The sequence below is a fragment of the Protopterus annectens genome, chromosome 16.part0 (genome assembly GCF_019279795.1).
Source record: "Protopterus annectens isolate FY-2018-M chromosome 16.part0, PAN1.0, whole genome shotgun sequence".
Classification (NCBI taxonomy): domain Eukaryota; kingdom Metazoa; phylum Chordata; order Ceratodontiformes; family Protopteridae; genus Protopterus; species Protopterus annectens.
This window is the reverse complement of record NC_056750.1, coordinates 460818150-460833880: the sequence shown is the minus strand read 5'-3', so window position 1 is coordinate 460833880 and position 15731 is coordinate 460818150.

Below are 15731 nucleotides of genomic sequence, written 5' to 3'. Positions count from 1 at the left end.
TTGAGAAGATTTTAAATAACATTTCTGTAATTGTCATTAATACTTATGCCTGCATTGAATGTTTAATGATATTAATTATACATGTAACACAAATATGATTTTATTAAATTGGAGTAATTACCCATTTTATGTAATAAATTAAAATAAAAAATGGATATATTCACTTTTAGAAAAATAGGCTACTTTTTATTATACAGGACACAGCTTTATTAAATTATCATTTATGACAAAGGCAATCTTACATTTATATAAATGAAAAAAAGAAGTTATGTACTCACCATAACATTCCATCTGCGTAGGTAACTTCATTTGTCAGCAACCTGTGGGTATCAGATCCGTCCTGGATCCGAGCCGGCAGCTTTCCAAGCTAGAGATCTGAGCTCCAAGCTCCTCCCCTTACCCATAATACCCTGCTACCTCCCTCCAGTCCTCAGATCGAGTTTGCCCAATTACCAGACAACATCAAGACAAACAATACCTGAACATCCTAACCTGATGCATACCAGGACTGAATCATTCTATCATTCAGGTAACGAAAGCCAGGTTAGGGGGAAGGAGGGGGGTTGGTTGCTGACAAATGAAGTTACCTACTCAGATGGAACGTTATGGTGAGTACATAACTTCTTTATCTGAAGTAGTTAACTTCATTTGATCAGCAACCTGTGGGATAGAGTCCCCATCTACCAAAAAACTTGGGAGGTCCTCAAGGAAGAATATTCCGGAGCACTGCAGAGCCAAAGGCTGCCCTCCCTCTGGATATCAGATCTAATTTATAATGTGAAATAAAGGTATGAGAAGAAGCCCAAGTAGCCGCAGAACAGATGTCATCCAAGGGAACTCTTGACCAAAATGCAGCAGAGGTAGCCATAGAACGGGTAGAATGAGCATGAACCCCCAAGGGCTCCGGCCGACCAGAAATTTTGTATGTGAGCAAAATGCAGTGAGATATCCATCTATCTAGAGTCACCTTCATTACTGGTTTACCCAAGGATGGCTTAGCAAAGGAAAGAAAGAGCTGCTCCGACTTGCAAGAGGCAGCTGTTCTGTGCAAGTAAAAGTGCAATTGTCTATGCACATCTAATGAATGCAGTCTGTACTCCCCCTTGTTCTGACAGTTAGGGAAGAAAACAGGCAGATTAATGGATTGGTTGTTGTTAGCCTCGGAAGCCACTTTAGGTAAGAAGGAAGGATTAGTCCTGAGAGATACTCTGTCCTTATGGAAGACACGATTTGGGGGTTTAGTACAAACGGCCTGAAGCTCAGATACCCTTCTAACTGAGATAATAGCAATTAAGAAGGCAGTTTTCCAAGACAAGAACTTTAAGTCAACAGAAGCTGCAGGCTCAAAGGGTGGACCAGTTAGAGCCTGAAGGACTAAGGTTAGGTCCCATGGAGGAACCGCATTCTTGACAGGAGGTCTTAAAAGAAAGGTGCCCTTTAAGAAAGTCTTACAGATCTTAGTGGAAGCTAAAGGACCAAGATTGTCCCCGATGTGGAAGTGGGAAATGGCCGCCATTTGAACCTTCACGGTAGAAGAACTGGCCCCTTGATGGAAAATGTGAGATAGAAATTCAAGTACTGCTGGAATAGGAGCCGTAAAAGGGTCCAAATTCCTACACCACACTCAGATGGAAAAATGTTTCCATTTACTGTTGTAGACCTTCCTGGTAGAAGGCTTATGCACCGCCACCAGGATGGATTTAACTGCAGACGAGATACCGGGAGTCCTAGCCACTAATGGAACTGGATCAACCAAGCCGAGAGCTTGAGGTCGTCCAGATTCGGAGTTTTCAATCCCGAAGGATGAGAGATCAGATCCGGAATGGGATCCAAGATCCAAAGAGGAGCTATGAGATGAGACCGTAGGTACGGGAACCATGTTTGATGAGGCCAGAATAGGGCTATGAGGATAACCTTGCTCCCCAACCGATGAGTTTTCTGTAAGAATTTTGTCATTAATGGGAGAGGAGGTTAAGCATAAAGAAGACCGGATGGCCAAGCATGAACTAGAGCGTCTCTGGGGCTCTCCCCCGGTGGGGGAATTAGAGCAAAAATCTCACTGCACTTTGCATTCGAAGGTGATGCGAAGAGATCGCAGCAAGGTTGACTCCATTTGAGGAAGATCTGTTTCTCTACTAAGGGGTTCAGTGACCACTCGTAAGGCGAGAGGATAGTTCGACTCAGCTTGTCCTCTAAAATGTTTGACCGACCTGGAATGTGCGTTGCTAGCAGAAAACGGTTGGTGGATATCGCCCACTCCCAAACTCTCACGGCCTCTCGGCAAAGTGGGTAAGACCTGGTCCCCCCATTTGTTGATGTACCAGACCACTGACATGTTGTCTGTCTGAATTGCAATAGTCCCCGGAGGAAGAAGGGCATGGAAAGCTTGCAACGCTAGAAGCACTGCCCTCATCTCCAGAACATTGATATGCAGAATGGTCTCTGTTTGAGTCCACGTGCCTTGGACAGTTCTGCCCATGCAATGCCCCCCCCCACGCCAGGCGAGAAGCGTCCGTGGTCACCGTGGCTTGGGGTTGAGGCATCAAAAACGGCCACCCTTCCCGAAGCTCTCGGGAATGGAGCCACCAAAGTAGGGAGTCCCTGCAAACTCTGCTGAGGGGAATCGGGGAGTCCAACGGATGTCGAAGGATGGACCACTGGACCTGTAAGGTCCATTGAAGAACCCTCATGTTCAAGCGGGCTAGGGGTGAAAGGTTGATAGCTGCTGCCATGGACCCTAGGGCTCTCAGGACTAATTCCACTGGTGGGGCCGGAGATTGCAGAAGTGCTAAGACGTGGAGAGTTAAGTTGCGGAGTCAGTCTGATGTCAAGAAGGCATTGGACTGAAGTGTGTCTGTTCTGGCGCCTATGAAGTCCAGGACCTGAACAGGTTGAAGGGACGATTTTTTGTAATTTATAGTGATCCCCAACTGGTGGGCCAAGAGCAGGAAGCAATCCCTGGTTGAGCATAGTAGATGCCTGGTGGGAGCAGCGAGGAGCCAGTCGTCCAGGTAAGGAAAGACCTGTATTCCCTGAAGCCTCAGGTGGGTCGCTACAACTGCCATGACCTTGGTGAACACCCCGGGGGCTGTGGTGAGGCCAAAAGGGAGGACTCTGAACTGATAATGACTGGCCCCCAACCGAAAGCAGAGAAACCTCCTGGATCGCCTGTCCATGAGAATGTGGTAGTACGCATCCTTGAGGTCTGTGGAGCACATCCAGTCATTCTCCTGCAGAAGGGGGAGAATAGATTGAAGAGTGACCATCCAGAATTTCTCTTTGGCAATAAACAGGTTCAATGTAGACAGGTCGAGAACTGGTCTGAAGTCCCCCGTCTTTTTGGCACCAAAAACCTGGAGTAATTGCCTGACCCAGACTGGCCTGGGGGGACGTGCTGGATGGCTCTTTTTCTTAGCAGCTTTTTTATTTCTAAAGCCGCCGTCTACCTCTGACTGGGTGGAACATCGGGGAGGCGCCTCAACTGAGGGGGAAGATTTATGAAGGAGATAGAGTAACCTCTGGATATTATTCGGAGCACCCAATGATCTGTCATGATGGACTCCAAATGTGCTAGGTGTTCCGAGAAACGCTGCCCGACTGCCTCCAGAGAGGAGCAGTCAGGCAACCCCTCAGGGTTGCTGCATGGGTCAGTCGGAAAAAGGTTCCCTCGACCCGAAATTCTTTGGCCCCCCCCTGCCTCTGGGCCGGCATCTACCTTGTCCACCTCCCCTGCCTCTGAAGGACGAAGGGTCCGGAGCGTAATGGGACTGCTGAGATTTCCGGAACCACATCTTTTGTCCTCTCTAGTTCCTGGAAAAGGACCTTTGAGGAGCCGAGAAGCGGATTCTGACGGCAGACAGCGTCTTCCCGTCTTTCTCACTCTGGAGCAGCGTATCGCGGACGGTCTTGCCAAACAGCGTAGATCCAATAAAGGGAGCATTCACAAAGGACACCTTGAAGGGTTTCCAAAAGTTGCAAAGTCGGAGACAGGCATGACGCCATAAGGCTATGCCTGCTCCGCTGGCTCTAGCTGCCCCCTCTGTGGCATGGAAGAGAAGCTGCATAGATGTGTTGGATATTGATTTTAGAGTGGCCATGCGAGCCGAGAAAGTTTGTTTGTCCTCGGCCGACATGGACTCCGGGGGAGACCCAGCATACTCTTTTCCTAGATCCCGCTGAAGCCTAATCACATGTGCCAAGTAATTCAGCGTCCTTATGGAAAAGGTGGCTGAAGCAAACATCCACTTTCTGATGCGATCCATTGTCCGAGACTCCTTGTTGGGAGGATGGACTGAGGAACTATCCTGTGCCAGTTCCTTCTTGGTGGCAGCCTCCACCGCCATGGCATCTACAGGGGAACCTTTACTCCAAGCTGTCTTGTCTGTCGGGGGACTAAGGATCTTATTTGGTCTCCTGGGGATTGGCTCTGCAGTGTCCAGCTCCTTCCATGCCCTGGTAGTAATTAGGTCTACCAGGGGGTCGGCCGGAGGGGACACCCAAGAGGTAGACGGGCCTGCATCAAACGCCTCCAGAAACACTGACATCCAAGGAAGGTTTCTGGGCTGACCACCCCCCTCTAATGCGCAGCATCTCCATAATGTCTCCAAAGGAGACGTCCTTGGGGGGTGACCTGGGGGAACCTTCCCCTTCCTCCAAGTCAGTGTCTTCCATGAGGGACTCGGGGGAGTCCAAGTGCCTCCTACACTTTCATTTGTGAGGGACCTCCTCGACGGGACTGTCCAAGGAGGGCTCACCAACGGGGTCATGCTCCTCTACAGGAACTAGCTGGGGCGTAGACGCAGGCTGTCCCTGGGGCCGGATGATGGAAGACAGGCCCATCTGCGAGGGAATGGTGGGTGGATCCGTAGCACGAGCCGGGGACCTCGAATCCCTCGAGAGGACCCTCTTCACTACATCGAAAGCCGAAGGTGAACCACTCTCCCTGGGATCCGAGAGCAGCCCCCTCAGATCCGACGTGTGGATCGGCGCCGGAGCCGAAGCGATTGGACCCGAAAGGGAAGTGTGCTCCGACCGCATCGGAGCCGAAGACACACTCATCCCACAGATCCGAGGCTCGGCTCAAAGCCCCGAGAGCTCGGATCCAAAAAGAGACCCGATAAACTCGAAGGTAATGCCGACGTTGAAGTAGAGATTACTATCGGTGCCGACTCCCTGGCTCTGAGGCTATTCAGATCCGACAGCTCCGAAACCCGATAATGGATCAGAAAAGGAGCAATAGGGGCAAAGAAGGGGGCCGAGCTCCCCCCCTGGAGGGGGGGGGCAAGAGCACTCCCATCTGCATCTGGGGCTGAAGGAAGCGACGCATCATCCGGTCCATGTCTGTGTCAGAAAGGCTTCTTGTAGACCTAGAAGAGGCTGCCGAGGCTGGCCGGGAAGGCCGCCTCGATGACCTAGAAGAGGCTGCCGAGGCTGGCCGGGAAGGCCGCCTCGATGACCTCGAAGGTGGCCTGGGCTTCTCCTCTGGCTCTGTAGAGAAACTTGGGGAACGGAGCCAAGATGGGGAGGACCCGGGAACCTTCACGGGAGAATAGAGCTGCTTAGCAGGCGGGGCCGAGGGAGCTGAGTCGGCCCGCCGCTTGTGGCTCCTATGCCTCTCCTTGTCTTTGTCTCTCTCTTTCTCCCTCTCTCTATCTCTCTTATCTTTCTTTCTAGGGTCCCTCTCTCCCTGGGACACAGTGGGAGGTTGAGTCCCAGCCAGGGGAGCAGGAACCGTTGGCTGAACAGCCGCGACTGGCGCCACTGAGGGAGAGGAGGAAGAAGTAGAATCCGCGGGTAAAAGGCCCGCTAAGATTAACTTGTTCTTCCTGTCTCTCAGAGACCAGGGGTTAAAGGCAGCACATATCTGGAAGGCTGATGTCAAATGTGCAACATCCAGGCAAAGAACGCTCTGAGTGTGGCCATCTGCTGGGGACAGCTTATGGCCACACTCAGAGCATTTGGAAATGATGGCCTTAGGGCCTTCGGCCATGTCTACCACAATCACACTCCCTAACACACAGATAAGGGGAAGGGGAATACACTAAAGTTAAATTAAATTAAACTAAACTAGTCTGAGGGATCAACTATCATGCACACATTCTTTTTAAACTGGTAAAAAGGTAGAGAAAATTCCTATCCTTATCTTACCTAATCACAAGGAGCTCATTACTTGTGCTTATAGAAGCCGCGGCAAACGAGATCTGAGGACTGGACAGAGGTAGCAGGGTATTATGGGTAAGGGGGAGGAGCTTGGAGCTCAGATCTCTAGCTTGGAAAGCTGCCGGCTCGGATCCAGGACGGAGCCGATACCCACAGGTTGCTGATTAAATGAAGTTAACTACTTCAGATCAAGCCATATTGACATAATTTTAGTTGCAAATATTATACATCATTTATAATCTATCCAGTCACTGTCAAACAGTACATATTTCATTCAAATCCTGCCTTCTTTTAAATATCATTCCTTGTCTGCATGTATTGTTCCCACTGTTTCCATTTTTTCTATGTAATTTGCTCCTAATTCTTTTCTAAAGATCCAGTTTCCAGTTGTTTTAGCTCTGTTACTATATTCACTACTTCTAGTACAGTTGTTTTTTACTTAGATTTCCATTTCCTAGTAATCCCTTTTCTTGCAGCCACCATAATTAGACTCAACAAGGCCTTACTATATCTAGGCAATTCTGATTCTGTATCATAGCTCAAAAAATCATTTCCTTTGTTATATCAATTTGCTCACCTAGCATTTCTGATTTCAAATATTCCCTGCAGACAATGCTATCTTAATATATTTTAACTAATTCACTTTACAGTGAAAGTATGTCTACAAATATAGCTTCATGGGTAAGTACTAGGCTAACTGCCCTTGTGCCCCATTTTAAGCCTACCCATCTTCCTTTTCCTGAGAATCAAACCCTGTACCTTGTATCTATGAGGTAAACACTATAACCATTATGCCAGCCCTTCCCCTTTAAATATCAATGCTATTGCTATTGTTGCAGTGCTACACAATGAAATGAAATAATGCATGGTTCAAATTTTAAATGTATGTGTTAAGTACATGCAACTTTTTAAAATGTTATGAAAACATTTTCAAGATAAAGATAATCTAATGTAATCAGTACATTCTGATAGGACTGATACTGTGAAGTAGCAAAATGTAAAAAAACATGCTAGGGAGATAGCATTGTTTACAAAATATAGACAAAAACTGGAATGTTTTCTTTTTTTTTTCCAATGCAAGCAACACATGACATACTCATAGTTTAAGTACTGGTTGATAGTTTTACGAGTACGGCATGCAGATGATATTCAAAAATTTTATTCAGTAATGGCTTACCACATGTAATATTCAGGTGACACGAATTTAATTCACTTGAACAACTAGCATCTTTAAATCAATATATTAATCCCATTATTCGTGGAGTATGAGCAATAATTCACATGTGCACCTCTAGTTCATCCACTAGTAGCATTGTATCATATTCATCTTTGTTTCTGAGTATGTATGCAACATGTTCTGCATGTCTGTCTCTTCTGTTTCCATCACTTGTCTCATTAACACATGCTAGTGCTCGATAGTTGTCATGGAAGCATTTATCCTACTCCCTTTAAATTATGTTCATGAGTGATCTGAAATCCACCCTTCCTTTTCCTAAAAGGTCTTCAAACATCTGTACTGCCCTCCTACATCATTTTGTGTTTTTGGAAAATCTTTATGCACCAAATTTGATTTTCTTCAAAAGGAATGAAGGAAAACAGGTAGGAACCACAAATCAGTACTGGTTCTTGTATTAAATTTTCATAATCTCATAACACATATGTGTCTTCTATATTTTTTATAAATGCTAAGTCTTCATTTGAGCAGGACTGGCACAACTTGCAACATACTTCGGAAACTTCTGCAAGGCTAAGAAAAAGTATGATTTTAACTGAATTATTCAGCATACAGTGGATGTACACAAAGTAGTCTTACCAACTTTTCCATACCTGTGTATTGAGTATAATTTTAGCTAGTTTACTTTTTGATAAGTACATTCTATCTGCAATCTAAAGTTTACATAAATACAGAAATGCAATGTTTGATGCTGTAGTCATAAGGACAACTGGGATTCCTGACAATGAGTCTGATACAGTCTTAGTAAGCCATATAACGTTGCTTAACTTTCACATATTAGGACTGTATACATCCAACTGCAATGGAGTTCTGCAGGCAGATGTTAATGTATGATGTTATGTGATCCTATCTCGCCTACATTCTGTACTGATGGGCTCGGAGCCGATCCCTCGGCTCCGACTCGGCACGCTTATGCTATAGAGCGAGGCCTCTTATTGGCTGAGCTATCTTTATCCCAGGATGCACCACCACTGATCCCCCAGATCTCGTTTGCCGCTTACAAAGCTTAGACGTGGTCTCAACTTGGCTGGGCTAAGTACTATTTATTTAGGCTTTTTCCTGTCAGAAATTTGCTTGATTTAAACCCAAAAGCTGTTTTAACAGCTATTGTTGTTGTACGAACGTGTATTGGTAGTTTTGGTAGAGGATTTCGTGTTTTTTCCTGTCAGGGAAGGTTTACCGTTTAACTTAGAGGGGCCTTCCCCTGTTGTTTCTACTACCTTGGTTTTGTGTGTGGGTCAAGTACCCGTTTAAGTTAGAGGGTCTTGACCCTCTCTATCTATCTTCTTCTATAGAAAATTGTTTCTTACTGTATTTAAAAAAAATATATATATATATATATATATATTTTATTTTTTAACTTTAAAATATTAAAGTAGGGATTTTGTTACTTGCTGTAACCCTTCTTTTTCGATTGTTGTAGACAACTGTGTTTGACTTGGGCTATGTCTAAAGAACACAAACCCTCCGGGTTTAAGAAATGCACGAGGTGTGGTTTCAAAATGTCCATAACGGACGACCACTCCTCGTGCGTCTATTGCTTAGGTGCCAAGCACCTACAAGAGTCGTGTAGTGTGTGCCACGCTTTCTCATCAAGAGTCCTCCAGGAGAGGAAGAACAAATTAATCCTCAAGGGGTTAATCAAGCCATCCTTTGAGGAGGCTTTATCTTCCTCTCCTTCTCCTTCCAAAAAGAAGAAAGCGTCGGCTCCGACCAGTCAGTCGGAACAGACTGCTAAAAGATCTAAGCAGACTTCTCCATCGGCTCCACGGATTTCGGAGCCGAGGGCAGAACGGTCTGCCTCGATGCCTCCAGCCTCGACCCCTCTGGTTTCAGAGCCGAGGACTGGAGCGTCGAGAGGCGGGTCACCCTCATCGGCTCCACTGATATTGGAGCCGATAAGGGTTACCGGCTCAGACTCTTCCCCTTCGGAGCCGAAGTCCTTATCGGCACCGAGGGAAATTACCTTGAGATCTCCCTCGGAGCCGATAGTGGTAGAGTCCATTCTGAGCCAGTCCCAGAGCCCTTCGGAGCCGATGGAGAAATCGGTTCGGGCCCGATCGGTATCCTCTAGATCATCCAAGATGTCTGATTCAGACATCGACAGGGTGCTCCTTAGACTCTTCCAGTCTCCGGTGTTCCAAAAGCTAGTTTCGGCTCCAGCCCATTCGGCTTCGGAGCCGATGGTCCACTCCCCTACTGTGGTTCCTCCTCCAACAGCTTCGGCACCGTTGGAGCCGGCACTGATGGAACCGGTGAAGGTTTTAGGGTCAGGCCCAACCCTTGCTCCAACTCCGGCTCTTGGGTCGGAGTTCAGTACACGGACTTCCTCCTTCGGCCCTGGGGGGGAGGCTTCGGGATTGATGCTTTCGGTCCCAAGTCTCCCTCTTGGTGCGTCGGTGGCAGGAGTGCCGTCCACTGTCGTGGCCACGGAGGTGGGACCCTCCCAGGATTCTGGTGGTCCCGCCTTCAGGGCTATGAGGAGTGCATTAGCCAAATCTTCCTTGGCTACCTCCACGGTTTCCCCAGCGCCATCCCTGCATACGGAGACTGGGTCTTTGGCAGTCCTCCTGTCCTTAGACAGTGGAGCCCCTGGGCCTCAGGTTACCCCCGCTGGGGTTTCTCCCCCTCCTGGAGGTCCTTCTGAAGCCTCTTCGGAAGAACCCCCCAGGAAGAGATCGTGCAAGAGGAAGCACGTTGACTCCCCTGATGAGTCTCTGACATCAGACACTGATCTCGATGATGCAGAGGGGTCCCCAAAGTCATCCTCGGATGATGTCTCATTTGCGGACATCCTGGAAGCCCTAAAACAACGAGGCGGCTGGCAGTCCAAACCTCCCTCTGCTGATGAGTCAGTGTTCCTGAAGGCTTTCGGGGCTCAGCCCTTCGCCTCCTGGGTGTCTCCACCCTTCGATGAGCTCTTGGATTTGATCTCTCGAAGGGCGTGGGAACACCCAGACTCTGTGGAACCGGTGCCTGCTCATCCGAATAAGTTCCCCTGATAAAGAATTTCTAACTAAAGGTGTGGCTGTAGATGCTTTGGTGGTGGCATCTGCTACCCAGCAAGATGTAGCAGAGGCTTCGACGTCCGTCCATCCTCCTAATAAGGAGTCTAGGAGCATGTATCGGTACGGCAAGCGCACCCTCAGTTCAGCGGCCTTTACATTGAGGTCCTTGAACTACCTTACGCACTTTACCAGATTTCAGAGGGATCAGATTAAAGAGTTATCCGATACCCTCTTGGGTAACCTGCCTGAGGAGCTGGCCCAGACGGTTGGCTCTCAGCTGGCTACAATGTCGTCCATCTCGAACTCGTCCATGAGGCTCATTTCTTATGCGGCCGAAGGGGCGAGTAGAGCGGTGGGTACAGGCATTGCTGTACGGAGACAAGCCTGGCTCCGCCTGTGTCATTTCACGGAGGCCTTCAAGTCTTCCTTTGCCGACGCCCCCTTTGATGGGTCCTCCCTGTTTGGACCCAAGGTAAAGGACACACTAACCCGCTGTGAACAGGAAGGTAAGACTCTGACTGCCGTAGGGGCACGATTTTCCACTCCCTTTCGGCCTTATCCCAAGGCTAAAAGAGGAGGGAAGATGTGGTTCCGTAGATCTCAGAAGCCTTACCCCTCTCAGCAGGAGGATTCCCCTTCCAGAGGCAGAGGAGGGGAAATTCTTCCGGAAGACGCCGTCCCAGAGGCGGCAGAGGCCCTCGCAACACTGGAGACCGCGAGTCCTTTCGTGGCTCTTCAGCCTTTCATAGTCCCTGAGGGATTGCCCGGCTGTGCTGCTCCGGAGCCAGTCGGGGGTCGTTTCTCGAAGCACCTAAAAGCCTGGGAAGGTATCACTCAGGACCGATGGGTGCTTCGAATTATCGCCGGAGGTTACTCCATCCCATTCTCTCATCCCCCCTTTCAGTCCAAAAAAATCCCGGACCCGCCACCCAGTCAGCGGGATACTGCAGCCTCAGAAGCTTTAAAGCTGCTGCAAAAAGGAGTCATCCAACCGGTCCCCATAGACCAGATCGGATTAGGGACTTACTCAAGATTCTTTTTGGTGCCAAAAAAGACCGGGGACTTGAGGCCCATTTTGGACCTCAGCATCCTAAACCGTTCAGTCAAAAAGTCCAAGTTCCGGATGGTCACCCTACAAACCATTCTCCCATTGCTGGAGAAGGGTGTTTGGATGTGCTCCATAGATCTCAAGGACGCTTATTACCATATCATGGTACATCAAGCGTCCAGGAGACATCTGCGCTTCAGCCTAGGAGGCAGTCATTTTCAGTTCCACGCGCTGCCCTTTGGTCTCACCACAGCCCCAGGGTGTTCACCAAGTGCTTGGCAGTCGTGACTGCTCACCTGAGAAGTCTAGGATTCCAGGTGTTTCCGTATCTAGACGACTGGCTCCTAACTGCCACCTCCAAGCATCTACTACTGCGGAGCCTACAAGCCACTGTATCACTGGGCAACTCCCTTGGAATCACCTTCAATTGGCCAAAGTCTGTGTTGCTGCCATCTCAACGAATAAGATTCATAGGGGTAGAGATAGACTCAAACCAAATGCGGGTCTATCTACCTACAGACAGAATTCAAACCATACAGACTCAAGTTCGAGCCATACTTCCCAGGTCCAAAGCCCCAGCCAGAATGGTCCTGCAGCTATTGGGATCTATGTCCGCCACGGTTCTTCTAGTCCCCTTGGCAAGGCTGCACATGAGAATTCTCCAGTGGCTTCTTTCAGCTCAGTGGTCCTTTCAGGAACTCCCTCTCAGTCACCTCATATGGATCACGGAAACATGCAAACGGGACCTTCGCTGATGGCTAGTGCCCTCCAATCTGGATCAGGGACGACCCTTTGTTCTACCTCCTCCGGCGGCCACTTTGACCACGGACGCCTCCCAGATGGGGTGGGGGGGGCATTCCCTGGGCAGGTCAGTCCAAGGCAAATGGCACCCGGAAGAGACTTTACTTCATATCAACATCTTAGAAATGAGGGCAGTACTTCTGTCTCTTCAAGCCCTTCACGATGATCTCCCTCAGGGCGTAATTGCTGTTCACTCAGACAACATGTCAGTTGTCTGGTACCTGAACAAACAGGGAGGGACCAGATCCTACCCTCTTTGCAGAGAAGCCATGAGAGTTTGGGAATGGGCAGTCTCGACCAAACGCTTCCTAGTGGCTACTCACATACCGGGCAAGTCCAGTGTGATAGCCGACAGATTGAGCAGAACCATCCTCTCTCCCCACGAATGGTCTCTGAATATGACAGTGGCAAGTCAGATTTTCAACAAATGGGGAGTTCCGTGTTGCGACCTATTCGCGACTGCTCTGAATGCGAAGTGCAAAGAATTCTTCTCCCTAACCCCAACTCCGGGGAAGAGCCCCATGGATGCGCTAGTCTGTCCTTGGCCCACCGGCTTGCTTTATGCCTTCCCTCCAGTTCCTCTCCTTCCCAGGGTGATTCAAAAGGCATCTCTCTTGGGGAGCAAAATTATCTTAATTGCTCCTTACTGGCCCCATCAAGTATGGTTTCCCTATCTTCGGAAATATGCTCTGGAAGGTCCATGGTTCCTGGATCAGATCCCAGACCTACTGGTTCATCAGTCGGGACTATTCCACCAGTCCCTACACACCTTAAAATTGACGGCTTGGCTCATCCTCTTCCGACTATAGTTAGGAGTCATACATTGGATCCAGATGTTGTACACATTTTGTCTTCGGCTCATAAATCTGCTACAAAGAAACTGTATTCTAGCAAATGGAAAAGATTTGCTATTTGGGCTCAACTCCGGGGCCTGGACCCCATTTCTATTCCCGTGGCAGAAGTACTAAAATTTTTAACTTCTCTTTTCAATCAAGGCTCTTCAGTTTCTACCATCAAGGTACAATTGGCAGCAATTTCTAATTTTCACCAATCGATAGACCCACCTTTAATGAGCAACAGATTGTGTAAGACCTTCTTGAAAGGTGCTGCTCTATTAAGACCTCCGATTTCTCATCCTGCACCTCCATGGGATCTCGATATAGTGTTACGTGCCTTGACTTCTTTCCCCTTTGAACCGGCAGCTACATGTGATCTAAAGTTTCTATCATGGAAGACAGCTTTTCTGGTGGCTATTACTTCTGCCAGAAGAGTTTCAGAGCTTCAAGCTTTGTCAGTAAAACCCCCGTACTTAGTTTTTCACAAGGACAGAGTATCCCTCAGGCCAAATCCTTCCTTTGTCCCTAAAGTTTGTTCTAGTTTCTGCTTACAACAATCGTTAGAGCTTCCAGTTTTTTTCCCAAAATACTCTAACAAAGCGGAGTTCATATTCCACACACTAGATGTCCACAGGCAGTTAAGTTTTTATTTAGACAGGACTAAACAATCAAGGAAAACAGATCAGTTGTTTGTATCCTTTGCAGACAATAAATTGGGCAAAGCTGTCACAAAGGTCACTATTGCCAAATGGATCAGGGACTGTATTACTCAAGCTTATTTTTATTCTAACAAAGAGCTTACCACCTCAGTCAAAGCTCATTCTACAAGGGCTATGGCTACTTCTATAGCATTTCATTCTAAGCTTGCTATTAGTGACATTTGTGCTGCGGCTACATGGTCTTCCCCGCACACCTTTATTTCCCACTACAAATTGGATGTGGCATCTAGAGGACGAGCTTCATTTGGTTCCACAGTGCTCAGGAGTGTTTTCCAATGAGCCACCCGGGATTTAGGTGCTAGGGACGCTGTCCCATCAGTACAGAATGTAGGCGAGATAGGATCACATAACATCTTTTAGTTATGTACTCACCATAACTTTAGATGTTTGGGATCCATCTCGCCTACATTCCTAATAACCCACCCTCCTTCCCCCTTCCTTGGAGATCAGAGGATATCAGAAGGTCCGAATCCTGTTGTTTCATCTTGAAACATCTAACAATGTTATATAAACAAGTTGTGCATGTATGCATGAATGCGGACAAACAAGATCTGGGGGATCAGTGGTGGTGCATCCTGGGATAAAGATAGCTCAGCCAATAAGAGGCCTCGCTCTATAGCATAAGCGTGCCGAGTCGGAGCCGAGGGATCAGCTCCGAGCCCATCAGTACAGAATGTAGGCGAGATGGATCCCAAACATCTAAAGTTATGGTGAGTACATAACTAAAAGTTTTTTGACTCTCATGACTGCCACAGATAATGTCTTTTTATTTGGTAACTTACATGCAACATCAGATGATACCTCTTCCATGCAGTCTGTTACCACATGTACAGGTGGATCACGGCATAACTTGGCCTTGGTTCTAATAGTGGAAAGACTTTAATATTTTTGTACATCTCATACATCAGTAGGATGATGATTCATAACTGTATCAAAATTTCTTCGATTTAGCCAGTTGTAGTGACAACTCTGTGTCTACATTTTACAGTCAATTTTTGCTGGCAAGCCCAATACTTTTTTATCCCTTTGTTGTTCATGTACATAAAAGAAACCTTCAATAGTAAGTAATGGCTCATCTTTGTGACTTAACAGGCAAGGATAGCTGTCATCCAGTACCCCAAGTACATACAACTGATGGGAACAACTCTCTTGCAATGGAGAAATAGCCTCACAATCCATATCAAATATTTCTCAGATTGAAAGAACAGTGCTTGCAGAGCATAATCAGTCAGACTTATCTGATGTTCAGAGGTTATTATGCAGAAAAGTACAACTTTTAAACTTTTCTACTTCTGGTACATGTATATGTCACGTATAACACATCAGGAGCATTTTAAAGATTAAGTTTACCAAATAGCAAAATATTCAGGAAGTATGTTTTTGAACTTCAGATTAAAAATATTTTTATCTTTCCGGTGTACAGTGTACTCACTGCAAATAACTGCAGAAATAACGTCATGTCATTTATTTATTTATTTATTTTATATTTGTTTACCGGGAAAGTCCGACTGGACACAGGTCCATTTTCAGCAGAGGCCTGGGGAGAAAAGCTCCACAATACAACTGCGGTGGTGGTGCTGTGGTAGCGTTGTCGCCTCATAGCAAGACGTCCCGTTCGATTCTCAGCTAGACCGTCTTCTGTGTGGAGGCATACGTGAATGGGGCGTGCCTTCTTTGAAGGTTGTGCGTCAGGGCTGGTAACCCGGTACGTAAAAATCCACTACCAATCATTAGCGGACCGGAGTTCCGTTATGGCGACCCCTAACCGGGAAAAGCCGAAAGACACAAACAAACATGAGAGAAGAGAAAATAAAAGAGCATACTTATAGCAAACATACACAATATGTTAATGTTAGTTGTTCTGGACAGCAGTGGGCAATAAAATAAACATGATCTACATTATCCATCTCAGAAAAAGAATATTGC